Raw genomic sequence first — 26,377 nt, forward strand, 5'->3', positions numbered from 1 at the left:
GCTTGAATTTGAGCAAGAACACTGACGATCTAATGTAAGATTGTCAGTGTTCTTGCGCAAATACTATGATGCTCCTGCTCAGGGATAAGCCCTCTTGCGCAAATGTTTTTGCGCAAGAGGGCCAGTGTAGACAGGCAAAAAAGCCCCGATGGTGAAAATGACAATTGGGGCTTTCTTGCACAAAATCACGTCTAGACTGGTCACGGATGCTTTTGCGCAAAAGCATCCGTGCCAATCTAGATGCTCTTTTGTGCAAATGCTTTTAACGGAAAAACTTTTCCGGTAAAAGCATTTGCGCGAAATCATGCCAGTCTAGATGCAGCCAGAGGGTGCAGGTGAAAACAAGCAGAGGATTTATTGGTTCATGCAGGTGGTGGAGTACCCACCAGGGGTTAACCTGGTGAGCACTAACTTAACCAAAACAAATATTAGATTATATAGGCAACAGCTGCACAGAGGGGAAGTGATTTGATAGGTCTAGTGGTAGAAACATTATGAGCACATAGAAGGTTACACAGGATCCCCGCCCATCACCAATTAAACATCTTATCAATAATACAGGTAATTATTCCTAACAAGCAAAATGAGCCAACATAAACAGAGGCATGTTGATGGTAACTCTGTCAGCCAGAAATACAATGCGTCTACTGCAAGGGTGATATTGCCTTGGGTTAGCACAGTCTTTGGGACCCAGGCTTATTTTCTAGGAATAGAGAAAACAGTGAAAAACAATCCTGCAGAGTTGTTTGGTACCAACCTTAGCAAAGTGAGGCCCTCTGGGAATGTGGTTGCCAGGGGAGCCAAGGTCACAGTAGCTACTATCTGTGTGCTTCCCAGAGCTGACTTAATGATTTAGGATTTGAGTTCTCATTTCTCAGCAAGATACCATGGACTGCCTCAGTTTACTCCTACAGTTCCCTCCTCTTGAGCTTAGGGTTCTTTAACCCACCAGGTTAAATACAACAATTTCAGGGGTTTTAATTTACTTTAGAAGTGCTGGTACAGCACCAGTACTATTATAAACATTAAAAAGGCCGTAGAGCAGTTTTTAAACTAAGAGATGGGGGAAAGCGGATTGGTGCGGAGATGCACGTAAATCGGAAGGAGACTTCTCTTAGAGGAGAATCCATTGATAGAGATTCTCTAAGCTGTAGTCAGAAAGAGAGGAGGGGAGAGGACAAACCATGGGCCAGAGCAGACAAAGAACCGCATACAAAGGAATCCAATGCATCAGGAAAGGACAGACAAAGAACCAGTGGCAAATTTCTAAAGTGCTTGTACACAAATGCTAGGAGTCTGACTAATAAGATGGGTGAACTAGAGTACCTCATATTAAATGAGGAGATTGACATAATAGGCATCACTGAAACCTGGTGGAATGAGGAAAATCTGTGAGACACAATCATACCGGGAAATAAAATATATAGAAAGGATAGAGCAGGCGGGGTGGGTGGCGGAGTGGCACTGTATGTGAAAGATAATGTAGAATCAAATGAAATAAAAATATTAAGTGAATCAACATGTTCAATAGAATCGCTATGGATAGTAATTCCATGCTCCAATAATAAGAAATTAGCAGTAGGGATATATTACCGACCACCTGACCAGGACAGCGATATTGACATAGAAATGCTGAGGGAGATTGGAGAGGCTACCAAAATAAAGAACTCTATAATAGTGGGGGATTTTAATTACCCCCATATTGACTGGATACATGTCACCTCAGGAAGAGAAGTGTAGAGAAAATTTCTCAATGGCTTAAATGACTGCTTCTTGGAGCAGCTAGTGCAGGAACCCACAAGGGGAGAGGCAATTCTCGATTTAGTCCTGAGTGGAGTGCAGGATCAGGTCCAGGATATAACTGTTACCAGACCGCTTGGGAATAGTGACCATAATATAATAACATTCAACATTCCTGTGGTGGGAAGAACACCTCAGCAGTCCAGTACCCTGGCATTTAATTTCAAAAAGGGGAATTACACAAAAATGAGGAGGTTAGTTAAACAGAAATTAAAAGGCACAGTGACTAGAGCCAAATCCCTGAAAGCTGCATGGAAACGTTTTAAAGACACCATAATAGAGGCCCAACTTAAATGTATACCCCAAATTAAAAAACATAGCAAGAGACCTAAAAAAGAGTCACTGTGGCTTAACCACCATGTAAAAGAAGCAGTGAGGGACAAAAAGATATCTTTTAAGAAGTGGAAGTCCAATCCTAGTGAGATAAATAGAAAAGAACATAAACACTGTCAAATCAAGTATAAAAATGTAATAAGAAAAGCAAAAAAAGATTTTGAGGAACAGCTAGCCAAAAACTCAAAAAGAAATAACAAAATGTTTTTTAAGTACATTAGAAGCAGGAAGCCTGCTAAAAAACCTGTGGGTGCCCTAGATGATCGAGCTATAAAAGGAGCAATCAAGGACGATAAAGCCATTGCGGAGAAACTAAATGATTTCTTTGCTTCAGTCTTCACGGCTGAGGACGTTGGGGAGATTCCTGAATCTGCACTGTCCTTTTTGGGTGATGAATCTGAGGAACTGTCCCGGATTGAAGTGTCATTAGAGGAGGTTTTGGAACAAATAGAAAAACTTAATGTTAACAAATCTACGGGACCGGATGGCATTCATCCAAGGGTTCTAAAAGAACTCAAATGGGAAATTGCTGAGCTATTATCTGTGGTTTGTAACCTATCCTTTAAATCGGCTTCCGTACCTGATGACTGGAAGGTAGCCAACGTGACACCAATATTTAAAAAGGGCTCTAGAGGCGATCCTGGCAATTACAGACCGGTAAGTCTAACTTCAGTACCAGGCAAATTAGTCGAAACAATAGTAAAGAATAAAATTGTGAAGCATGTAGAAGAACATAATTTATTGGACAAAAGTCAACATGGTTTCTGTAAAGGGAAATCCTGTCTTACTAATCTCTTAGAGTTCTTTGATGGGGTTAACAAACATGCGGACAAGGGGGATCCAGTAGATATAGTACACTTGGATTTTCAGAAAGCCTTTGACAAGGTCCCTCACCAAAGGCTCTTGTGTAAATTACATGGCCATGGGATAAGAGGGAAGGTCCTTTCTTGGATTGAGAACTGGTTAAAAGACAGGAAACAAAGGGTAGGAATAAATGGTAAATTTTTAGATTGGAGAGGGGTAACTAGTGGTGTACCCCAAGGGTCAGTCCTGGGACCAATCCTTTTCAACTTATTCATAAATGATCTGGAGAAAGGGGTAAGTAGTGAGGTAGTAAAGTTTGCAGATGATACAAAACTGTTTAGGATAGTCAAGACAGAAGCAGACTGTGAGGGACTCCATGAAGATCTCACCAGACTGAGTGATTGGGCAACAAAATGGCAAATTAAATTTAATGTGGGTAAGTGTATAGTAATGCACATCGGGAAAAATAACCCCAACAATACGTACAGTATGATGGGGGCTAATTTGACTATGACAAATCAGGAAAGAGATCTTGGAGTTATCGTGGACAGTTCTCTGAAAACTTCCACACAGTGTGCAGTGGCCGTCAAAAAGGCAAATAGGATGCTAGGAATTATTAAGAAAGGGATAGAAAATAAGACCCAGAATATCTTACTGCCCCTGTATAAAACTATGGAATGCCCACATCTTGAATACTGTGTACAGATGTGGCTCACCTCAAAAAAGATATTTTGGCCTTGGAAAGGGTTCAGAAAAGGGCAACTAAAATGAATAGGGGTTTGGAATGGGTCCCATATGAGGAGAGGTTAAAGCGAGTAGGACTTTTCAGTTTAGAAAAGAGGAGACTTAGGGGGGATATGGTAGAGGTCTATAAAATCATGAGTGGTATGGAGAGGGCCGATAAAGAAAAGTTATTTATTAGTTCCCTAAATAGAAGAACTAGAGGACACCAAATGAAATTAATGGGTAGCAGGTTTAAAACTAATAAAAGAAAGTTCTTCACACAGCGTGTTGTCAACCTGTAGAACTCCTTGCCAGAAGAGGCTGTGAAGGCTAGGACTATAATAGAGTTTAAAGAGAAGCTAGATAATTTCATGGAGGTTAGGTCCATAAAAGGCTATTAGCCAGGGGATAAAATGGTGTCCTTGGCCTCTGTTTGTCAGAGGCTGGAGTGGGATGGCAGGAGACAAATCACTTGATCATTGTCTTCGGTCCACCCTCTCTGGGGCACCTGGTGCTGGCCACTGTCGGTAGACAGGATACTGGGCTAGATGGACCTTTGGTCTGACCCAGTACGGCCGTTCTTGTGTTCTTATGTTCTTATAAATGTTATAATCGAAACTCGCCACATAATTTGGCAAAATACTACTCAAATCCATCCCCAAGATATTTTGTCACCAGTAAAGGCACTGCCTGCGATTATAGATTTGACCTCTACTTCCTGGTTGAGTGCCTCAGAGTAAGGTGTTATGGCATGGTCCACGGTTTTCCCTATGTGTGTGTATCTCAGACGGCCAATCCCGAAATGCCTTTGGGCACCAGCCAGGAACTCCTCAATCTCTTCCTGCAGGGCCAGTAAACCCTCCTCTAGTTACTTCCTTCCTTCATGCCATTCAGGATCCCATGTTAGGTTACCCGTCATTGCCAAAGTGTGGTACAGCCAAGTCCCATCAATAGTCAGAATCGCCCAGCAAGGGACCGTTATGCACACTGATGCATATGTAGAGGGGGAGGGCCTTCCATTTAGTTCAATGGAGTGGTCTGTCTGGGTGGTCAAACACCAGTAGGTACCATTCATTTGGACCAGCTCTGTGTTTATTTATTTCTCTATATGTGACATGAAGCCAGTTTACATTAACTGGAGTCACTGTTTCTCTTATGGGACCACAGCATGGTTCACAGATGTTTGATTGTTAATGGGAAGCCATGCAAGCAATTCCATAATTCTTACCAGGTATTTGTGAGGCCTTTTAAGGCGTCAGGCAGCTGGCAACAATAGGTAGCAGGGCAAGTGGCTATTATTGCAGTGGTGATGTTTCTAGTTTCCTCGTTGTGGGCATCAATGTTGTGGGCATCTTTACTTAAATATGCTGATGTCCCATTTGCCCGTGTTGTTTCACTTATAGATTTCTTATCCTCTCTGGCCAAACCACTTTTATGGTTGGTGTGCAAGTTTTACAAAAGCTAAATATTTCATTCATGTGGCTGTTAAAGCAACGCCAATCTGGTGGGGAGGGGGCTGGTACCCCACTCCCAGTCCTCCTTTTCACGTGATACACTCTTTGCTTCCTTCTAGTTCCTTGTGGTCACCTGTGGAGATATTGTTAACATTCTCCTAGCTTAAACAATTACTAAACAATCTTGCATGATCTCAAAATAAAAAAGGAGTCATATAAAAATGGAAACTAGGACAAATAACAAAGGATGAATATAGGCAAGCAACACGGGAATGCAGGGGCTAGATTAGAAAGGCAAAGGCACAAAATGAGATCAAACTAGCTACAGGCATAAAGGGAAACAAGAAGAACTTTTATAAATACATTAAAAGCAAGAGGAAAACCAAGGACAGGGTAGGCCCACTGCTTAGTGAGGAGGGAGAAGCAGTAACAGGAAACTTGGAAATGGCAGAGATGCTCAATGACTTCTTTGTTTTGGTCTTCACCGAGAAGTCTGGAGGTGTGCCTAACGTAGTGAATACAAGCAGAGAGGGGGTAAGTTTAGAAGATAGGATACACAAAGAACAAGTTAAAAATCACTTAGGAAAGTTAGATGTCAGCAAGTCACCAGGTCCTGATGAAATGCATCCCAGGATACTCAAGGAGCTGATACAGGAGGTATCTGAGCCTTTAGCTATGATTTTTGAAAAATCATGGCAGACAGGGGAGATTCCAGAAGACTGGAAAAGGGCAAATATTGTGCCCATCTATAAAAAGGGGAGTAAGAACAACCCAGGAAACTACAGACTGGTCAGTTTAACGTCTGTCCCAGGGAAGATAATGGAGCAGGTAATTAAGGAAATCATATGCAAACACTTGGAAGGTAATAAAGTGATAGGGAATAGCCAGCATGGGTTTGTGAAGAACAAGTCATGCCAAACTAATCTGATAGCTTTCTTTGATAGGATAACGAGCCTTGTGGATAAGGGAGAAGCGGTGGATGTCATATACCTAGACTTTAGTAAGGCATTTGATATGGTCTCGCATGATATTCTTATTGATAAACTAGGCAAATATAACTTAGATAGGGCCACGATAAGGTGGGTGCATAATTGGCTGGATAACCGTAGTCAGTTGTTGTTAATGGTGCTAAATCCTGCTGGAAAGGGATAACAAGTGGAGTTCCTCAAGGGTCTGTTTTGGGACCCGTACTGTTCAATATCTTCATCAATGATGTAGATATTGGGATAGAGAATACGCTTATTAAGTTTGCAGATGATACCAAACTGGGTGGGGTTGCAACTTCTTTGGAGGATAGGGACATAATTCAAAATGACCTTAGCAAGTTAGAGAAATGGTCAGAGGTAAACAGGATGAGGTTTAATAAAGAGAAATGCAAAGTGCTCCACTTAGGAAGGAACAATCAGTTCCATACATACAAGATGGGAAGCGACTGTCTAGGAAGGAGCATGGCGGAAAGGGATCTAGGGGTCATAGTGGACCACAAGTTGAATATGAGTCAACAGTGTGATGCTGTTGCAAAAAAAGCAAATATGATGCTAGGTTGTATCAACAGGTGTGTTGTAAGCAAAACTCGTGAAGTCATTCTGCCGCTCTACTCTGCACTAGTTAGGCCTCAGCTGGAGTACTGTGTCCAATTCTGGGCGCCACATTTCAAGAAAGATGTGGAGAAATTGGAAAGGGTACAGAGAAGAGCGACAAGAATGATTAAAGGTTTAGAGAACATGACCTATGAAGCCAGGCTTCATGAACTGGGCTTGTTTAGTTTGGAAAAAAGAAGATTAAGGGGGGACATGATAGCGGTTTTCAAATATCTAAAAGGGTGTCACAAGGAGGAAGGAGAAAATTTGTTCCTCTTGGTTACTGAGGACAGGACAAGGAGTAATGGGCTTAAAGTGCAGCAGGGGAGGTTTAGATTGGACATTAGGAAAAAATTCCTAACTGTCAGGGTGGTCAAATATTGGAATAAATTGCCAAGGGAGGTGGTGGAATCTCCCTCTCTGGAGATATTTAAGAACAGGTTAGATAGACATCTGTCAGGGATGGTGTAGACGGAGCTTTGTCCTGCCTTGAGGGCGGGGGGCTGGACTCGATGACCTCTCGAGGTCCCTTCCAGTCCTATTATTCTATGATTCTACTGTGGAGGCAGGAAAAGGGAATAAGGGAATTTGTGTGCAGCCATCTTGGTCTTGTTAACAAGAGAGCAAGAGTCAGGCTAAGCCTGTGGCCTGACAACACGAGATCTGTAATTATACGCTGTAATTAGACGCTGCCTTTGCCTCTCGCCTCCATACGGAGATAAGGATAGAATGCTGACTCTGGCAGGGACTTTGAGATAAGGAGCATCTGGGTGGAACTAAATAACTGTTAGCCATTGGTGTTTGTAATGGGAAGGAGACTAATTGTTATTGTTATTATATCTAATAGACAGTAGATAAACTGCTTCATAATTGCTTGTATTAGAAGATCTGCCTGGGGGTGGGCTCCCGTCCGAACCAGTTTTTCCCTTGCTGCAGCTCGTAATAAAACTGCCTCTAGCTACTTGTTGCTTACAAACTCAGAGTGAGGACAATGTTTTATTCCACAATTTGGTGCCGTGACTCGGATGGCAACGCCTGATTGAAGACAGTGACAGAGGCTGCAGACTGTCCCTCTTCACCCCTTTGGCGCCAAATGAGAGGTAAGAGACCTTTTGAAATCTCTACTGGGGTGTGGAGGAGGACTGCCTGTAGGGTCGTCTGCTTCTTGTGGGCTCATGCCATCCGAACTTCTTGAATCTGCAACAAGGTCAGATGCAAAGTGGTTCCGGGGAGGTTGTTTTGTTACCCTCGAGTAGGCCTAAGTTTATGCAGTGCTGGGAACTGCTGTGGTATTGGTGGTGCCGCCCCGGGTTCGGGAAGAAAATTGTATTGCGTCCGGACATAAGGCTCCTAGGTTTATGCAGTGCTGGGAACTGCTGTGGTTCTGGGGGGAAACGTGTTGTTTGCCACCCCAAATATGGACGAGGACCATAATGAGAGATGCATCTAAAAGTGGGAAAATTTCTGTGTGAAAAGCATGCTGAATGTGAATGTAATGAATCGAGTGAGAATGCCGCTGCCCAGGTCTCTAAGAAGTAAGCTGATTCCAGCCGCACCAGGGCTCTCCCTCAAGGGAGTTCTGAACGCAAGGGGGGTCAGCCGAACCTCAAGACAGAGCAGATATGTGAGGGAGTGATGACTCCCCTTATTTCATGAGCTGCTGATAAGGTCTGACACTCTAGATCCAGCAGACCCCTTCTTTGGAGTGTGTGGATTTAGTTTCCTATAAGCCACTGAACAGACGAGGAGTGGACAGGATGCTCCCCTGAATGACTAAAATGGATGGGGATCAGTCTAAGCATACCCCCCCAGACCGCTGAAAGGCACCCCTGTGTACTTCATGTACGTGCATCATGGTCCAAGGACCTGTAAGAATTTGAAAGATTGACAGAGAAAGAAATTAAAGCCCCGAGGGATGAGATTGAAGCTCAGAAAAGCAAAAATCCGCCCTGCAGTGAGAAATGTAACTTACACGCAAGTGCATAGCCTCTCTCAAGATTAGGGGGGAATTTGGCCCAACATTGCCCCCTCTACTCCTCTCTATGCCCAGCCCTATATGGGCCCTTACCACACATCACTGAAGATAGAGAGGAGGCACAGAAGATAATTGAAAGGGATTAGATCTTCCCTTTGGAAGAATGGGCACTAGTTACAAATCTGTCCGATCCAAAGCAAAACACTGAGTTTTAGAATAGACTTAACAGCTTGTGGGAAGTATTCCTCCAAATTCTCAAGGAAGGAATGCATGCCGACCATCAAGCCATATTGGCCCTAGGCATTTTGGTTGGAAACATATACACAGAACACAACGCAGGAGTAGGAAAGGGCTGGCAAGCAACTTTAAGAGATTCTCAAGCCCTTGTTAGCAAATAGATAACTACAGCTTCTCTGGCTGGAATCGCAGGCTACCCAAGGATGTTTCACAACACACAAGTGGGGGCCGTCCAGAAAAAAAAACAGTTAAAACCTTTCCCTCACACACTGTTATAATAAGCTTGAGGGCGTGGGAGGAGGTAACCTAAATGTCAACCGGTAGAAATTGAATTTGAAGATGTAATCACTAGAAGCTAAATCTGTCCTAACAAGGAGACACATACTGCAACATAGTTCTCCTTACAGAGCATGGTCAAGTGATCCACCCCAGAGTCAGCAGCATAGATCAACTGCTGCAGCATGGATGTTATGAAAACCCTATTCTGAGAAGTTTAAAATTAGTAATAACTGACTGCAATAATACACATTTGGATTTACTATTGAAAAGAATTAGGAGGTGTGGGGGCTAATGGGAAAGCCCATCCTCATTACCACATTAATACTGGACAAACCTGTGTCATTGAAAAAAAAGGTCATATAGCAGGAATCAGGACAGATCATAAGAAGCAAAAAGCAAGTGAAAGGGGAAGGCAAAAGGTTTGGAGCCCTATGGGCATAGTGGAAGGAATAAAGAAAGTAGGAATACAGTCATTAGAAAGTTAAATTAATAGGAATGAGAAACGGTTTCTTTGGAAGGACGAAGCAAGTGATTTGAAGGTATGTGAAGGTGAAAAATGGACTCTGTGGGAGTGTAGAAGGAATTAAGCGATTGTTGTAATATACAAAGGGAAACCGGCTTTAAAAAGTGACTCCTTGTTTCTTGCAGCCTTTTTCAATAATCCAGGCAAAGAAACAATCAAATTTAACTATTTGGCTACAGACACTTTTGTTAAATCTGCAAAAGGAAAATAAGGAATTCTATTGACACTTAACTGGTTAACTGTATAAAAGAATGAAATCTATACATTCAATCCTTAAGGTTAAATTTACTCTTTAAGAAAACAAATCTTTGTTTCAAGAATCTAAACCCTGAAACTTCACTGTGTCTCTGTTCAAGGCTGAGTTGATAACACTTTTGGCTTGCTTTCAAATCCAACATTATATGTGAATACAGGCTGCCTGGCTATTTCAAAGGAATATAAAACACCTGTCCCCTCAAGTAAATTGTCCAAATACAAACAAAATATTTATAAGCACCCATTTAACAAAATTTAATGTCAATATTATTATTACTATAGTCTTAATAAGTAACACTGTATATGATTCTTTTCAGGAAAAGAAAAGCTTTTTGCTTGCTGGAACAATAACTGACCAACACCTTGTGCTAAGGAAAAGCATTATAGCTTCACACATTAAGCCTGATCTGTGGTACAAGAGGGAAACTGAGGCATGCCACTGTTGGGGAGGGCTAGCAACTCTAGAGGTAATTCGAGGGAGTGGAAGGTCACGAGTACCGATGAAGCGCTCTTGTTCTCGTAAAGTTATAGCTCACTCGCCCATGGAAGTGGTAAGGAACTAGCTGTAACCGGTTCCCCTAACAGATCTTAGGCAGTATTTTAAGTTATAATGGGCCACCCCGACGGGGGTAGAAATGTTTTCTTGTCTTTCAGATCATCAGAAAGCGCTGGTGCCAGCTGAAGAAAAACAACAAACAACAACAACAACAAAAAACCATGGTTCTGTGTCATGACATAATAAGTTTGTGTTCTGTCCAAGTTTGTCTTGTGTGTCTTAATTGTAATACGTATTGCAAATATTGTTGTGTGTAGGATATTGTTTTAATGAAAGGATAATTTGAGTAAAGCAGAAGCATTAATATAAACCATCAAAATTAATAATTGGGCCCAATCAATTGGCAACTTTAAAATTCAGTGAAAGGATAATACTTTGGAAATTGTTTAGGCTAGGAGAATGTTAACAATGTCTCCACAGGTGAACAAAAAAGGAACTGGAAGGAAGCAAGGAGTGCATCACGTGAACAGAAGGACTGGGAGTGGGGTACCAGCCCTCTCCCCCACCGGATTGGTTTTGCTTTAATGGCTACACAAATGAAATATTTAGCTTCTGCAAATTTGCACACCAACCATAAAAGTGGTTTGGCCAGAGATAATAAGAAATCTATAAGAAACAACACGGGCAAGTGAGACATCAGCATATATAAGTAAAGATGCTCACAACAATGAGGAAACTAGTAACCTCACCATTGCAATATCAGCTACTTGCCCTGCTACTCATTGGTGCCTGATGCCTTAAAAGGCCTCAAGAATTATGGAATTGCATGGGTTAACAATTAAACATCTGTGAACCATGCTTGGTCCTATAAGAGAAACAGTGACTCTAGTCAATGTAACCTCCTTCAAGTCACATACATAGAACAAATACACACTAATAGCAATGGGGAATACACGGCCTTGGGCCTCCCCTCATTCACACAGAATTATTTTGTTTATTGTAACAACATGAACACTACGAGGACAAAGAATACACAGTCCTCTGAGTAAACGTTTATATGGAATATTGTGGGAAAGAAGCTAAACACTAACATTAGGCTACTGAAGTTGGACCAACTGACTCCCACTGGGGCTTACCACTTAAAGCCCAGACAAAGGTAACCTCTGAGGCATGGCTGTCATTTGTTAAACAATGGCCATTGCTAACTTGCCCTCATTTGGATATTATTAACCAGGTCCTTAAGGACAAAATAGAGCCTCCCAATTGTGCATCATGCCCTGAACAGACCCGTCTCAGAACCAGGACAACTGTCATTGGTCCTTACCTTGGTGATGTTCCACACTGGTATAGACCAGCTGTGTGCTAGACTGGCTAATCAAATTGGCAAGTGCCTGATTAGGCAACGAAGGGGCTTAGCAGATACCGTCGCAGATTGGTTTGGGCCTGGAAACTCTGTCAGCAACACTTATGTCATAGCCCAGAAATTGTATAGAATCCAGGCTGGTAGATGCAGTAATATCCAGTGCCCGTAAAGGCCTAGACACCAGCCAAGCCAACCGATTGATCCTGAATAGTTTGAAGGATCTGTCCAGCTCTGTGTCCATTTCACTAAACCTAACCAGATATTTGGACCAGAGACTAATTGGATTGTTAATTAATGGAACTAAATTAAAGGAAATAGAAGGCCAGTATCGAAGAATAGGATAGCTTTGACCACCCAGCCCTTATGGTGGTAAGTCCCCATCTCCCCCATGCCTACCCATGGGAGTGGGGAAGTATAGAATCCATGAGGACCCAAAGGCCCACCTGGACAGGGCATAGTATAACAGTTTGTTTTTGGCCCCTCTGGGGATTCCTCACTAGCTAGCTCAGCTGGTTAGAGCGTGGTGCTAATAACACCAAGGTCATGGGTTCAAGCCCCATGCTGGCCACAGGGGTGTTTGGGTTGGTCACTTCCCTTCCTTTAGTTGCCTGCTATGGACAGGGAAGCAGAAACAAGCAAAAGGCTGAGAGCTTTTCAGGAAGCAGGGCAGAGATCTGGTAGGGGGAGGCTCCAGCCTGTACAGCTCCAGTGGCTAAAAGGGCCTGGGCCTGGCTTCCTGTCCCCAAAAGCAGGGGAACTGATGCCCAAACTCCTGCTGCTGCAGTGGCTACCTCAAGGCACCAGCTGGGGGGCAGGTTCTGGAGCCCAAGCCACATGAGGAGACTCAATATGACCGGGAGGCCTGGAGTGTGTGTGCCCTGCACAGAGGCTGCTGCTGGTGGCCTGCTTCAGTGGCCCAGCAGCTCAAGTTCCTCTGAACCAGCTTCTCCCCCTGGAGCCACCCCCCAGCGCTGCTGAGGCCCCTGACATGAGGCAGTGGGACCATCAGAGGAAGGTGCCAGCCTTAGCCCTTCCTCCCAGCCTCCCCGCTCCCCTGCCAGGGTCTTTCCCAAGCCCCTCCCTGGTTCTACATTCCCCACATAAAAACCAGAGAGTTTGTTCTTTCAACAGGGAAAAGTCCTGTTTGTGTTACCAGGGATGGAAGGGGGTGTGTTGGGGTATGTTGAGGTTGGGAGGGAGGCATAGAGGGCAAAAAATGAGGAGTAATGTTAGGAGTAATGTTATAATGTTAGTTAGTTGGAACCAAAGGGCTGGGTTTGAACTACTGCAGAAAAAAGGACTCTGCCCCTAGAGCTGCCCTGTCCTCTCCAGAGCCAGAGCCTCCTCTCCAGAGCCCTTAGGCTGGCACTGGGGAGGCCTGAGTCCAGGCAGTGCTCAGCCAAGGGGGAGGGGTTAGGGTTAGCCCCATGCTAGGTCTCAGCTGCTGTAATATGTGGCAAGAAGATTGACTAGGGACATGTTTTGGGAAAGTTGCAGCTGGTTTCCTTGACTGGGAATTGAACCCAGGCCACAGCAGTGAGCGTGCTGGATCCTAACCACTAGACCATCAGGGACACATAAAACAACTCACCTACACTAGCCTTTCGCAGGCCATTTTCTGTCCACTTCAGGATCGGGGGGAGGGTCCATTCTCCCTTGCCCAGAGGGGACAAGAACAGCCAAATAGAACATCAAAGCAGCCAGACTGGGCCATGCCAGTTGTCCAACTAGCCCAGGATCCTGTCTCACAACAGCAGCCAATTTCATTGTCCGGAGGGAATCCTCAGGACAGACAGTTATTAAGTGCTCCCTCCATTCCCAGCTTCAGGTATACATCAGCTAGGGACACTTGCCCTGTCCATTCTGGTGAAATGCCATTGATTGACCTTTCCTGCATTAAATTATCCAGTTCTTTTTTGGACCTTCTTGTAGATTTCACCTTCGCAACATCCTCTGGCAGGGAGTTCCACTGGGTGCAAAAATGCTTCCTTTTTAACTCGGTTACTTACCAGTTTCATTCTGTCACCCTGGTTCTTGAGTAGGCGAAAAAATAATTTCTTATTTGCTTTCTGCACCCCTGTCATCATCACATAAACCCCTGACCCGTCGCCCCTTGCTTGTCCCTTTCCCAAGCTGAGAAGAAGAAGTTCCATGAGCTCCTGGGAGCTGCTTTCCCAAGAAGAGGCATTTCCAGCAGAGAACATGCCAAACCCAATCCCCCTACACAAAGCCCCAGGAAATACCAATGGAGATTGGGAAAGCTCCCTCTCGGGTAACGCTACGGAATGGATCCGGCTGGCCATCGGGTTGACTAACGCCATCAACAGACGAGTCCCAGTGAGACTTCTCAGCCCAAGTGCAGAGACCGTGGAGTCTCCCACTTCCAGCCCAGTGGCAGAGGGGCAGCGCCCTGAGGAGGCAGGTCCTGAGGCAGAGGAGACCTTTGAAGGGAACAGAGACAAGGGAGATGTGAGGTGAGAGGAAGGGGAACAAGTTGCCTCTTCTCAAGCGAGGCGTGGTGGGAAACTGCCGGTTCCGGTGCAAGCCAAGCTCCAAGGGCTGGTTCCTGCCCCGGTGGCTCCTTGCAGGGCCCGGTTTGAGAAGCACCAAGAAGTGCGGTGTGTGGCCAGGAGAGAGGGTGGGGAGAACGGAAGGTGTTGGAGCAAGCTGGGGCTGCCAGGTTTTGGGGGATTTGAGCATCGGGGGGGGAGGGGAGGGGGATTACCTGGTTTTGTGTCCCCTTGCAGCAAAGGCCACAGACGTCCCAGAGGCTGGAGGTGCTGCCATTGGCCTTGGCCTATGTGGTTGCAATGCCCTGGTCCCTGCCAAGGCACCACTGAGGAGCCTCAACCCCAGCGCTGCCTCCTCCCATCTCAGCCTAACCTGCCTAGAGCTATGTCTATGCTCGCGGCTTCTTGCACAAATAATATGCAAATGAGGCTAAGCATGGAATATTTTGGCCTTGGAAAGGGTTCAGAAAAGGGCAACTAAAATGATTAGGGGTTTGGAACGGGTCCCATATGAGGAGAGGTTAAAGCGACTGGGACTTTTCAGTTTAGAAAAGAGGAGAGTGAGGGGTGATATGATAGAGGTCTATAAAATCATGAGTGGTGTGGAGAGGGCAGACAAAGAAAAGTTATTTATTAGTTCCCTAAATAGAAGAACTAGAGGACACCAAATGAAATTAATGGGTAGCAGGTTTAAAACTAATAAAAGAAAGTTCTTCTTCACACAGCATGTAGTAAACCTGTGGAACTCCTTGCCAGAGGAGGCTGTGAAGGCTAGGACTATAGTAGAGTTTAAAGAGAAGCTAGATAATTTCATGGAGGTTTGGTCCATAAAAGGCTATTAGCCGGGGGATAGAAATGGTGTCCTTGGCCTCTGTTTGTCAGAGGCTGGAGAGGAATGGCAGGAGACAAATTGCTTGATCGTTGTCTTCGGTCCACCCTCTCTGGGGCACCAGTGCTGGCCACTGTCGGCAGACAGGCTACTGGGCTAGAAGGACCTTTGGTCTGACCCAGTACGGCCGTTCTTATGTTCTTATGAGGAGTCTTTCAGAGGGACCCTGGGTTTTCGTCTTGTCAATATGGGAGCATTGATCCGGTTGGGCAGAAGCCCGGTTCCACCTCCCTCACCCCCCTTGGATAACAAGACCAGGACTCACTTCTTTTCTGACCCCACTCTGCCATTTACACACAGAGGAAGCTGACAAATCTCTGTATTTGGGTTGTTTATTCAGCATTGCAATCATCCTCCCTTTTCCTTAGACTTTATTGATTTTCCACTTGATGACAAGCTGGATTGTTACATCATCATTTCAGTGATGTGGGGGATAGGTCTGCCGCTGGACGGCATTGTGCGGATGCGATACGGGTGGAGAAGTAGATTTTCTTCTCTGTCAGCAGCGCCACAGAGTAAGCTCGCAGTTCAGCTCTAACCTGCAGTCGATCGGACTCAGCTCTAGTTCTCCTTCAGCGGCATTCTAGCCATCGCACAGACTGTTTTGCTTCCATCAGCTTCCCAGAAAGCCAGGGAGCACTCACTTGGCCAGTGCAGTAAGGGGGAGAAGCTTTTGGTAACAACAAGACGGAGTGTGCTTGTGTGTATGTGTGAGTGCATGAGTGTGATGTGTTATATGCATATGATAAATATTGATTAATCTATGTATGGTCAAAAAATGTGGCATGTTGCTTTATCCCCTTGAAAAAGATCCTGGGTGCTTTTTTAAAGCATAATACAACCACACTTAAGTTGTGGCACGTGCTGTGAGTATCATTGTGGCTTCTGTTTGAGCAGAACAGAGGATTGCAGGCGGGGGGCGGAATTCGTATATTTTGGGAAAGGGGTCCTGAGTCCTGGCTCCCAGCCAGGGGCAGCAGGAAAGGGGCCGGCCCCGCAAGCAGGTGGGAGAAGATGGGAGTGAATCCTGCTTCCTCTCATGCGCAGGGGCAGCACTTTTCCAGTGGAGCTAATTCTGCCCCACTTGCAACCTGCCTCCAGTGCTCCTGCCACTGCCTGGCCCAGGAGGGCTGGTGTCCAGCAGCTCTCTGCCCCAGCGTGGCTGGTTTTGGGGGAGAGCAAGTAGGAATTCGGGGAGGGAGGGGAGGGTCTGGACCCTCTTAGCCCCCTGGGTGGCTCTGCCAGTAAAAAGTGGAATGAGACTTACATCCATCACTGGAGAATGTGGGCATCGATCCCACTACCTCTTGCATGCAAAGCAAGCGCTCTACCATTTGAGCTAATTCCCCTTTCACATTAGAAACACTCTTCTTGGAGACTCTTCCCTTCTCCACAGAGACGTCTGACCTCTAGGTCAGTTAGTCGTGGGAAAGGAGAAGGCTCCGAAAAGGCCTCAAGGGCAGATCTCAAGGAGACTCCCTGCAGCAAAGCCATGGCGGGGAAGGGGTCTCTGATCTGGCCCCTGCCCTGCAGCCTGTCCCACCTGGCCATTGTCATGGACTCTCTGTGAGGTCATCGCCTCACAACCTCCATTAGCCAATAAGCTGAGGGGCTGCAAAAGGCCCTTGTGATGTCACTGCCACACCCACCCCTGCCCTCCAGGGCTAATGTCCTGCCCCAGGCAGCCCCTTTGCATGGCTGAGCTGCTCCCAGGGGTGAAAGTGACACATTTCTTACAGGGACTGTTCTATTGGGCAGCACCCCTTGGGCGGGGGGAGGTTCAAGGAAGAAACGAGGGGGGTTTCAGTAAAGCTACATGTGAATGGGTCCATCTAGCAACCCCTGCCAGCCACACACACAGGGGGAGGGACTTTAGTCAAAGAAGCAGCAACTCTCAGGAAGGGCTGGAAGTGAAGGGGGTTAATCAGATGGATGTCCATCATGGCAGGAACAGAATCCCGGACTAACCCAGTCAGGCCGGGTGCCCAGTAACCCCAGACAGACGTGCACATCCGCACGCTGGCAGCAGCTGTTGTGGGACTCTGCAAATCCACCACTAGACCTGAGTCCCCACATGCCAGGCAGCCCAACGGAGGGCTCTGGGGTCTCAAGCAACCAGAGTCTCAGGTAGGGGTGGAGGGTCACAGCAAACTGGGCTCTCAGAGCACAAAGGGAGTTGGGGGGCTCGTTGCTGGGCCATGGGGTGAAGCATCAAACCAGCCCCCTCCTGTGGGGCCTGTGAGTGTTGCTGAATCTGGGCCCCTGCGCCTGGGCAACGGCAAACAAAAGGTCTGGGGGCCACACGGAGACCCCGCTGGGCTGAGCAGGAAGTAGCTGAGATTTTGCTTTGTCTTTGCCTGTGGGCTTGTCTGTCTGCAGCCTGGAAACCTCCTGGCTCCTCAGACCACTGGTCAGAATAACGGAATAATCCTCAAAAGTCAGAATAACGGAATTCCTGTGTAGATGCTCCCATTGTTATTGCAGTGTAATGGCCGTTATTCCCACAGAATGCTGCTGGGTAGATGCAGCCTCAGAGAAATGCTGAGCAAGCGCTTCTACAATGTCATGGGAGAGAGGGAAATGAGGTCACTTCTCTAGATACAAAATGGAGGATGTGTCAGGAGTGGGATTTGAACCCACGTCTCCATTCAGAGACCAGAACACCCAACTGAGGGAAGGACAGAACCTTGAGTCTGGCACCTTAGACCACTCGGCCATCCTGACTCCCATGCAAACAACTTCAACTGCAGTTTTTTTACATGTGTGAGTTGCTCAGGGAGGCCAAAGGAGCCCATTAATTTCCACACCTAACAGCCGCTCTACAGCACAGCTGGGTTTATCCACACTCACCCTCACCTACCGTTGTGGGGTGTTGTGCAGGGAGCTGACAAGAAGCGGAAGAGGGGAAACCGCTGGCCGGCAGAACTGAGGCCTGGGATTTTCCTGTGCCAGGGAGTCTGAGTCTGTGTCACTGCCCTTGGGGATCCTGAGTTGTGTGGCTCCTGGGTTTGTTGGCTCCAGACCAGGGGTGTCTCTTCTACAGGGCTGTGCTTGTTCCTGGGGCTAACGCTTATCCCTGTGACACACCGGCTGTGTCTAGACTGGCAAGTTTTTCCGCAAAATCATCTGATTTTGCGGAAAAACTTGCCAGCTGTCTACACTGGCTGTTTGAATTTCCGGAAAAGCACTGATGATCTCATGTAAGATCGTCAGTGCTTTTCCGGAAATACTATGCTGCTCCTGTTCAGGCAAAAGTCTTTTTCCGAAAGACTTTTGCGCAAAAGGGCCAGTGCAGACAGCACAGTACTGTTTTCCACAAAAAAGCCCCGATCGCGAAAATGGCGATCGGGGCTTTTTTTGCAGAAAACCGCATCTGGATTGTCCATGGATGCTTTTCTGCAAAAAGTGCTTTTGCAGAAAAGCATCCTGCCAATCTAGACATGCTTTTCCGAAAATGCTTTTAATGGAAAAGTTTTCCGTTAAAAGCATTTTCAGAAAAGCATGCCAGTGTAGATGTAGCCACTTTCTGCAGGGACCCTTCCTCTTTGTGCCACAGTACGTGTCTGGGACGTGGGAGTGAGGAACCTGCCTCAAGGAGACATGTGCCCCCCCCCCGCCCAGTGTTCTGCTTGAGACCCCGGAGCCAGCTAAGCCACGGTGCCCCCCTTACATACAGGTGTAAAATTGTTCTACTTTAAGGTTCCAGACAACACCTTTGACTCCCAACATGCAGCCATTTCCCTCCAGCCTTCCCGCCCTAGCGGTGTCTGGCTCCCTGGGCACAGAAAGCTACAGCTCAGTGGGCAGGGGACTTTGGCATCCTTGCCCATGGGATGCCGTTGCAGGAAGGGCTGCTCAGCAGGGACGGGGTCCACCTGTCGAAGAAGGGAAGAGTATTTGGGTGCAGACTGGCTAACCTAGTGAGGAGGCTTTAAACTAGGTTTGATGGGGGCAGGTGACCAAAGCCCACAGGTAAGTGAATCACATGAACACCTGGGAGATGGGCCAGAAATGGGAGAGATCACAGGCTGTAACTGCAGAGATAAAGGAGCAACACAGAAGCACTGGGAAGAAAACCCTAATCTGTGGCTTAGATGCTAGTATAGACACACAGGAATGATGGGTAATAAGCAGGAAGAAGTTGGTATCACAGGGACTTGGTGGGATAATACACGACTGGAATATTGGCACAGAAGGGTACAGCTTGCTCGGGAAGGATTGGCAGGGAAAAAGGAGTTTCCTCAGATATGAAATCATGCACACACTGGGACTGAGGTGGAGAGGGACACAGGAGACAGACTTGTCAGGAGCCTCTGAGTGAGGTTACAAGGGGTTTCTAATCAAACTCCTTAACCACTTGGCCACCACTACTGTGAGAAACCGATCTCCTCTACTTGTATGTGAACAAAAAATTTGTTACTTACACTTTGGCCAACTCAGTTTGTGCATGGCAAAGGAATTCTCTCTTAATTCTGTGCCCTCAGGAAAGGACCAACCTGCAGGAGGCCAGACCCCCACCTGGGTCTCCAACCCAAACCCTGAGAGCCAGGGGTTTACAATCCAGACAATCAATGTTTGCTGCACTGCTCCCTCCCCTCAGCGATGCTAAAGCTCAAGGCCAACTCCCCAGGCCAAGCAACTGGTGGAGATGTGCATGTCAGAGCCTCTGCCCACTGAGCTGTAGCCTTCTGTGCCCAGGGAGCCAGACACCACCAGGGCTGGAGGGAAATGGGGAATGGCTGCACTTTGGGAGGCAAAGGTGTTGTCTGGGACCATAGAGTAGAACAGTTTCACCAGGCTCCCTGAGGAAGGCACCATGGCTTAGCTGGCTAAAGCACCTGTCTAGTAAACAGGAGATCCTGGGTTCAACTCCCAGTGGTGCCTTGTGGTGGACTTTGTTTACTTTTTCCTGTGTCTTTCTGGCCTCTGACACTCCAGCACTGGGGCACTTGCGCCCTTCAGCCAGTTTCAGACCAGACCGGTCAGAGTCTCTCGTGCTCATTGAGGGGGATTCTGCACTTGCTGCTTTGGGAGCCAGGGTCACATTGCAGAGCTCCCCCAGGGATGTCCCACGGTGCCACCAGCACAGCACCAGCTGCTCTCCCTGCCCTCAGCAACGTGGCTGCATTTTATACTTCCCCTTCAGTGACAACTGCCCATTCCCCGCCAGCTCCAGCCCCTGTGGGACCCGTTCCTTTCCCCAGGAGCAGCGTGAGCACCAGTGCGGCTCCCTGCTGAGGCTGCGGCTGTGGGAGACAAGCCCCTGGCTTTGGGTGGGAGACGAGATGTCAAGGTATTGAGATTCGCCATGGCTAGTGTGGGGTGACCTACACTCTGGGGGCAGCTGGAGGTGCCTCCTGAGAGCTGATTTTCAGCCCTTCCTGTGTTTCTGGCTCCTTCCAACAGCTCGAATCTGCCATCTAAAAGTCGAGGAATGTGTATTGGGAAGAGGGAATTTCTGTCATTTTAGTGCCACTACTGTGGCCTAATGGACAATGCATTGGTGTCTTAATGACAGGATTGTGGGTTCAAGTCCCATTGAAGGTGGTAGTTGTGATGTTTCCTAGTAGGTGTGAGTCTCTTTGGCTTCCTTCTTGCCATGTTATCTGTGAGATGTTTGAACACTGGACAAGTGTCCCCTAGAACTGCCATTTCCCCCCAGACAGGACTCCTCAGTCGCTAACACTGGTGTTAGGCGCAGACAGGAGGTGAGTGTTTCTGAAAAGCTGAGCTGTGCACAGTGAGGTCACTTGCAGAGATGCAGTTGCTGGCTTCTCTGTATGCGCCTTTGAACCTGTTACCCATCAATACCTGCCACCTCTCACCCCCCTGCCACCACCCAGATAAAAGGCCAGTGCACAGGGAGCACTGTTCTCGGCACGAGTTCTTGCTCAAGAGCACATCCACGCTGCCATGCAGTTTGGTCCAAGAGGGTGAAATAGTTCAGTGGTTTGAGCCTTGGCCTGTTAAACCCAGGGTTATGAGTTTAATCTTTGAAAGGGCCATATAGAGACATCTGAGAAAAATCTGTCAGGGATGTCTCTTGGCCCTGCCATGAGCATGGGGAGTGGACTAGATAACCTCTCAAAGTTCCTTCCAGCTCTATGAAATGGTGTATCTCCTTATAAAGAGCATCTGTGAACACTCTCTTGTGCAGGAAAGCTCTAATGGCTGTTTTAGGTACAAGAAATCCCTCTTGCCTGTGCACACTGCCTTCTTGTGCAAGAAGCCCTCTTTTCCAATGGTTTACTGTACATTTTCTTGCACAAGAATGCACATGCAGGGTAAACACTCGGCTAGTTTTTACACAAGAATGGCCATTCTTGCACAAAAAGCCTGCAGCATAGACATAGCTGTGCAGTGTGAAAAAACCTCACAATAACAAGCTCAAACCAGCAGGTCCCACTGAGACTTGAACTCAGAGTGCAGGATTCAAAGTTCTGAGTGCTGCCCCTTACACCATGGGCCCTACACACTGACCGCTTCATGGGCATTGGGGACACTCAGTTTTCAGGCTGGCCTCTGCACTCCTGGCTTTCCTCCTGCTGCTTCATCCCTCTGGCTACGACTACACGGCACATTTATTTTGGAATAAGCTGTCCTTGAATAGTGATTCCAAAATAGTTTATTTCGAACTAGCACGTCTACACTGCAGGGAAACCTCAGAATAGTCTGAGGCAGGCTCCCCAGTGTAGGCGACCTGTCTCAGAAGAATAAGTTAGTATGTCCACAAGAAGGGGCTAGTTCAAACTAGCAGCAGTGGCGCATCTACACAGGCCTTATTTTGAAATAGCTAATTTGGAACAGGCGTTATTCTTTGTAGAATGAGGTTTGCAGAAGTCGGAATAAACCGTCTGTTACTTCAGAATTATTTCAAACTAACGGAATTGCTGTGTAGACTCCTGCATTGTTATTGTGGAATAACGGCCATTGTTCCAAAAGAACTTTTGTGTGCGGACAGAACCTGCACAGCCCAAGAAATGTGATTGGCAGCTCCTCCCCACCATTGTTTTGTCAATTGCAGTGCAGGGTTCTGAAGACATGGACCCAAGGCAACCACCTTGGTTGCCTTCTGCTAAGGCCAGGCTGGAGGGAAAAGAATCACTCCTTCAAGCCGGAGTTGAACCAGCGATCTAAGGATCACTTGCTAAGCACACGCTACAGTCCTCCGCTCTGCTAGCTGAGTTATCAAAGGGTGCTTGATAAATGCTGGTTTGTCCAGGTTATCCCTACTGCAAGTCTCAGGGCAACTGCTCCCCCAAGTAGATGGCATTGCTGATGAGGGGCAGAGGAGCACAGCGGTTGTCACTGGTACTTCACATGCAGACAGACCCCCTGAGTGAAACCTGAGCTAGATCCATCCATGTCACAGCAAAAGGAAGAAAGTTGGGTTCTTCTCATGTGTGTTCTTTGTTCTAGAGTCTTTAGGGGTGCGGTCGGGTCAGGTCCACAAAAAAACAAATCAATTGAATGAACCTTGGTCTAGAAATCTTATATCTTTGGCCTGGAAAGGTCATCTGTAACAATGTGGTTTCTCTGTAACCCTATTGGAAGGTCTGTCGCTATTCAGTAGGTCTAAACTAAAGCCTTCTTCTGCAGCCAGACTCAAGAGCAGCAGGAATTAGCTGTAAAGCCTTGAGTCACATACTCACATTCCAGCTAAATGACACTGAAATAGTGTCACACTAGGCTGTGAGAAGGGGATCCTGTCCTAATGGCACCCACTGGTACCAGATAAGAAACAGACCTCAAGATGGGTAGAGAAAACTTAGTTAAACACCGTTTTGTCTGGCAAGAAACTGCTTATCAATAGTTGTGGTTGTGCAATGGGCATTCTATGATTAATGTCCTCCCTTTTCTATTGTTTGTCTGTGTGGTCGCTGTCTGGTTTGGATCTGTTTCTGTCTGCTGTATAATTAATTTTGCTAGATGTAAATCAACTAAGGTGGGGGAGTATGATTGGTTAGGTAAATCACAATAGTATCTTATGACTGGTTAGCAAAATTATGCTAAAATAATTGGTTAAGATATTGCTAAGCAGGACTCAATTTTCACTATATAAACTGGGGTCCAAGAAGGAGACCAGCAAGAAGAAGGAAAGCTACCCAAGCCCTAAGACCCTCAGCTCAAAGTAGATCATGCCTGTCCCATCAGAAAGGACACCTCAAGAGCCTGTATTTCTATAGGACTTTGAACTAAGGAGCTGCTGTATGTTAAATACACACAGTGATGGCTACACCACAGAGGCTTTTCTTTCCTGAATTTAAACTTGGGAAAATATTCATGAACAGTTTCACAAAGCTGCCTGAGGAGGACACTGTGGCTTAGCTGGTTAAAGCCCCTGCCTAAGTTAAACAGGCGATCCTGGATTGGACTCCCAGTGGTGCCTTCTGGGAGCCTTTGATCATATTTTCCTGTGTACTTCTGGGACACAGAAGAGGCCTCCCATGGAACCTCTGGTTCAGGAAAAGGCTGATTGGAGAGGAGAGTTGGAAAGAGTGAAGTGGCAGCAGCTCTGTGATGGGGACAAGCTGGGGCATTTCCCTGCATGCATAAAAACCATCACTGCCAGCCCAGACTGTGACAGTGTGTTGGCATCCCTCCTGCCTGGAGCATCCCGCCTGGGAAAAACTGAAACTGCGTCAGGAGATAAGGGGTCAGGGTCCCTCCCGGCAGAAGCTATAGGGAATGGGGTACCTCTACTTCTCCTGAGTAGGAAATACTGGACCAGGGGTCCCTCCACCCCTCCTCAGCAAGAGCCCACGGGTGACCACACACACACACACAGGCACACACACACACACAGGTGCACCCGCCTTCTATATTGGTGCCCAGGACAAAACTCCCTCCGCTCCTGGAACAGGAACAGAGACTAGCAGTGAGACCCCTCCCTGGCAGGACCGTGTCTTCACAGCCTGGGGATTTTCTGTCAGTTTGCCAGAGCAAATAATTATCCCCTCCCCCCTCTGGAGCCTCCCATCCTCAGGCTCTGCTCTGTCTGATTCCTGGGCCTGATAGGAGAGTAGGCCCCTTGCCTCTCACTTAGGACACCTGAGATTTTAAGCAAACACCCCCCTCCCCCACCACCTAACATCAGCCTCAGAATTTGCTAAGAAGGGGTGTGGAGAGCAGGAGATGATGACTGTGAGGCCTCTTTTTCTCAGTCACAAACAGAAGCTGACCTCTTACCGAAGAAGTCAGGAAACTCTCACCCCAGGTGGGACTCAAACCCACAATCTCTGGCTTAGAAGGCCAGTGCCTGGTCCATTAGCCCACTGGGGCACACAGGGAAGGCTGCCAGAGATAGAAATTCACCCTTCTAAGGGTACATCTAGCCTCCAGGGTTTTGTCAACAGATACTGTCGACAAAGCTTCTGTCGACAAAGAGCGTCTAGACACATTCATTTCTGTAGACAAAGCAAGCTGCTTTGTCGACAAAACCCTGTAGTCTAGACACAACCCTACATGCAATAACACCTTCTGTCGACAGAACTCTGTCGACAGAAGGTGTTATGCCTCGTAAAATGAGGTTTACCAGCGTCGACAAAACTGCTGAGTTCTGTCGACGTTATGTCGACAGAACTCAGCGGTAGTGTAGACGCAGGTATAGTTTTGTCGACAAAAGTGGACTTTTGTCGACAAAACCCTGTAGTCTAGACACACCCTAAATGTCACTTCTTCAACTTTTAGGTGCCTGATTGAGCCCTTTGCAGAAGCCAGATGCACAGAAAGGGCTGATCGCACCCCCTCTGAAAATGAGCTTTCGGTAGGTATCTGCAGCTGGCTCCCAGTCATGGGTGAAAATCGACGCCTTCACATTTTGTCTCCCTTCGGAAGCCAGGGGCTTGTCTCCCACAGCCACAGCCTCCGCAGGGAGCCACACTGGCATTCACTGCTCCTGGGGAAGGGAACGGGTCCCACGGTGGCTGGGGCTTGCGGGGAATGGCCGGTTGTTACTGAAGGGGGAGGATAAAATGCAGCCACATTGTGGAGGGTGCAGGAGAGCGGCTGGGGCTGCCGTGGGAGCTCTGCAATGTGACCCTGGCTCCCAAGGCAGCAAGTGCAGAATCCCCCCCCTTGGCGAGCGAGAGAGGCTCCGACCGGCCTGGTTTGAATCTGGCTAAAGGGCTGGACGCCCCCACTGCTGGAGTGTCAGAGCCCCTGTCAACCGGCCCTGTGTTTGTCCCCTCCCCCACCAGGAAGGAAGGGCAGGGCAGGGCCCACACACCCACCAGGAGTCTCAGGCACATCTCTTGCACCCAGAGCACTGAGATGACCATGGAGCAGGTCTTGGTGGCCAGTGTGTGGTACCCCAGGGGCTCTCTCCTGTGAGCTGTGACCCCCCCCCAAATGGGAGTCTCACACAGAGGTCTTGGGACCACAAGCTTCCTGTCTCTCCCATCATGCAACAGGGGCAGGTCCAGCCTGTTCTGTGAAAGCTGCTCTGGAAATCAGAGAGCAGCTAAAGGGACTCTGGTGGGATTTGAACCCACAACCTTGGAATGACTAGTCTGGCTCACCCTGATTTCTACAGCTTAGAAATCCAACACCCTTGCTATTGCACTGTGGCTCACAGCACCCCTCCTTGCTTCTCTCTGCTTTGCAGCAGGGCAATTGCTGGGGTAGAAGAAAGGGAAGAGCTGAACCAGAGGAACAAACGCTCCCCCCCCCCACACTCAGACCCCCCATACCCAGCCCCCTGCCCAGAACCTCAGCTGTGGCTTAAACCTGGTTCCAGAGAGAAGAGGCCAATGCAAACAGCCCCCTGGCAGCGAGGGAGTCAGCACGTCGGTGGGTGGGGCAGGGAGCTGGGGGCAGATCTTGGCTCTAACTCACTGAGTGACCTTGGTCTGTTCAGTGAATCTCTCCCTGGCTCCATGGCCCTGTCTGTACAGCAGGGACAGCAACACTCACAGCCCCACAGAAGGATGCTAGTTTGACGCTTCACCCCAGGGCTCAGCAATGAGCCTCCCACCTCCCCCTGTGCTCTGGGAGGCAGGTTTGCTGTGTGAATTCTGTGGGGCAGGTGCCATCAGGCCTGGGCACTGGGATTATTTACCAGTTTCCCCGGCCCTCTGGCACTGCTAAAATCAGAGCTGAGGTGGCCGAGTGGTTCAGGTTTTCGATTAGAAAGCCAATAGATTAAGCAGGTTCAC

At 47.5% G+C, this 26,377-nt stretch overlaps 4 non-coding genes across 4 annotated transcripts; 1 reads left to right on the forward strand and 3 right to left on the reverse strand.

The window, feature by feature from the left end:
• Nucleotides 1–13,324: 13,324 nt before the first annotated feature.
• TRNAE-CUC (transfer RNA glutamic acid (anticodon CUC)) lies at nt 13,325–13,396 on the reverse strand. Its single transcript has one exon. It is a non-coding gene; the product is annotated as a tRNA-Glu (tRNA).
• Nucleotides 13,397–16,497: 3,101 nt separating this feature from the next.
• On the reverse strand, nt 16,498–16,570 carry TRNAA-UGC (transfer RNA alanine (anticodon UGC)). The gene has a single exon. It is a non-coding gene; the product is annotated as a tRNA-Ala (tRNA).
• A 1,266-nt stretch (nt 16,571–17,836) lies between these two features.
• Nucleotides 17,837–17,945, reverse strand: TRNAL-CAA (transfer RNA leucine (anticodon CAA)). Its single transcript has 2 exons — nt 17,908–17,945; nt 17,837–17,882 (listed from the first exon to the last, which is right to left on the reverse strand). It is a non-coding gene; the product is annotated as a tRNA-Leu (tRNA).
• Nucleotides 17,946–20,031: 2,086 nt separating this feature from the next.
• TRNAT-AGU (transfer RNA threonine (anticodon AGU)) lies at nt 20,032–20,105 on the forward strand. The gene has a single exon. It is a non-coding gene; the product is annotated as a tRNA-Thr (tRNA).
• The last annotated feature ends 6,272 nt before the right edge of the window (nt 20,106–26,377 follow it).

Source organism: Pelodiscus sinensis, chromosome 31 (genome assembly GCF_049634645.1).
Source record: "Pelodiscus sinensis isolate JC-2024 chromosome 31, ASM4963464v1, whole genome shotgun sequence".
NCBI classification, from domain to species: domain Eukaryota; kingdom Metazoa; phylum Chordata; order Testudines; family Trionychidae; genus Pelodiscus; species Pelodiscus sinensis.